This window comes from Poecilia latipinna, unplaced genomic scaffold (genome assembly GCF_001443285.1).
Source record: "Poecilia latipinna isolate Pla-1442-1.1 unplaced genomic scaffold, P_latipinna-1.0 Scaffold741, whole genome shotgun sequence".
NCBI lineage: Eukaryota > Metazoa > Chordata > Actinopteri > Cyprinodontiformes > Poeciliidae > Poecilia > Poecilia latipinna.
This window is the reverse complement of record NW_015113357.1, coordinates 55143-57303: the sequence shown is the minus strand read 5'-3', so window position 1 is coordinate 57303 and position 2161 is coordinate 55143. Positions and strand designations below refer to the sequence as shown.

General features: G+C 39.8%; 1 long non-coding RNA gene across 1 annotated transcript in view; it reads right to left on the bottom strand.

Annotated features, from left to right (window-relative positions):
• The window catches only part of LOC106955513 (uncharacterized), a 3683-nt gene extending 3440 nt beyond the window's left edge, over positions 1 to 243 (bottom strand). Inside the window, exon 1 of the long non-coding RNA XR_001426598.1 lies at positions 73 to 243. This is a non-coding gene — a long non-coding RNA (uncharacterized LOC106955513). The remainder of the gene's footprint in view (positions 1 to 72) is intronic.
• Positions 244 to 2161: the final 1918 nt, after the last annotated feature.

Here is a 2161-nt window from a genome sequence, read left to right as displayed (position 1 = left end):
TGACGTATGCTCACATACGAACGAGGTAATTAGTCCAACCCGAACAGGTGATCAACTCTAAACCACTCCTACCTTTTTACTCTCTGTCTCTTTGTCGTTTAAGCACACCCGTTGCCGTGGCAACCGCTTGCACCCCCGCAAGCCGAGCAAGGATTACATTAAAAACACAACATTCAGTCCGTTACAATATCAGGTTTCCAGGCTTGATATTTATTCCTCGATTATTAATAAGCCTCCCATGAACACAGCGTTTAAATTAGCGTTGAGTGGCTAATTTAAACTCCTGCTCTGCTCGTCAGTCGGTCTTTGAGTCGCCTTCTTTTTCTTTTTTGTTGATGGGACCGAAACGCACTGAATTGCGCAACACCTTGTTCAAACAATAATTACTGAGATTATTAATTTTAACACGTCTCGTTGATTTTTTTTATAATTATTCTTTTTTAATGACTCTACAAACGTTTAGGATCTTAGTAAATATTTTTGATAAGCCCGTCAGAAGAGGAAGTGCTGCTCTCAGCTTCCTGGTGGCGATCAGATTGTCACCTGCTGAGATCGACTCAGAACCTTTCCGATCGATCGGTCAATCGATCGACGTATTGGGCACCCCTGCATGAGCCGGTCAGCCGCTCACGCCTAAGCTAAGCTAGCTCAACTAACTCACTCGTTCTTTGGTTGCCTAGCAACAACCAGCTGAGCAACGTGCGCAGCAGCGGTTTAAAGTTTCTCCTCTGTGCCTTAAAAAATAAAAACCAACATGGAGTGAAGACTGGGCAAAACAGGAAACGTCACGCCACCAATGTGGCAACATTTCAGATATTTAAAACTAAAAAACTAATCAATAATTATCAATGTAGAATTATATGCAACTCTTATATTGTGATACATTTTTGAGCCTTACTGTCCAGATCAACTTCAGCTTCTATGTTTATTCCTGTCACAATAAGCAACTAATCAATTAATCACATGATGAATTTATATTGTTCATTTCCTTTAATATTTTGCTTACAGAGACTTCATAATCCATTTTTTGTAGGTTTTCGGTTGGAAATTTTCTTAGTTTTTGTCTTAATTGGTTTTGGTTGTCATGTTTTATTTTGGATATTTAAAATATCTTTCAGTTCCAGTGCTAAATGTTCTTTACTAAATTAAAGTTTATTAGTCTTTGGCACTACCAATATATTTCAAAATGATCTGAAAACAATAATATTATAGTTTATCGCAGTAAATACAGGGAGAATTTATTGTGCAGCAGTCTGTTAATATGACAGGCCTGTTAATGTTTGGTTTATGTCTCCATGAAAGCAGAATAAAGTCCTGTGTTTAGGTTTTAAAGCCGGATCGCTTGGCAGGAAGTTGGACCGGCGCCGCCGATGGAAAACTGTTTAAACTCAGAGTCGTCCCCACTGACCAGCAGGTCCTGTGTGTCTGAATCCGCCCACTTGTTTACATAATCCTGCATGAATAAACATGAGATGATTTATGAATAAACATGTCTGGGGATGTGAAAACACACACACACACACACTCTGCTGGGAAATCTCAGCACTTGATGAATATTCATGCAGCACTCGTTCTCACACTCCTCCGTTGTGTTTTACTCTCAGACATTCATCTCCTCCTTCACATCCGTCTCTTCAGCTCATCTCATTTCTTAGACTCTAGCTGGTTTTCTTCCAAACTTTAAATGTTGTTTCGATCGGATCCAGACTGAAACTGTTAAAACTTGCTGCTAATCCGGCCACCCTCCCCTTCCTGGGACTGCAGCGCCCTCTTGTGGCCGTTTCTATTATAACAAGCAAACGCGACGAAGTCCAATGCTCTATCTAATGTAGGGTACTCAAATATAATAAATAGTTTATAATAAAGAGTCAAAAAAGAAGCTAGAAGCGCTTATATTCAAGTTTCCTTTCACGCAAATCCAATACACGTACGGAAATAAAACATTTTAAATTATGGAAATTTATATACACAAGAAACTCATGCAAAATCTCATCTCTTCTATACACACACACACACGTGGTCGCGCTTAGTGATATATACATACATATATGGTCTCATACCTGAGCTCTCAGAGTCTCGGGTATGAAAAACTGGACAGCACCAGGACCTGACATGAAACTCACTGCCCTCCATGAGCGACTGGCAACTCAACTGAACCAGC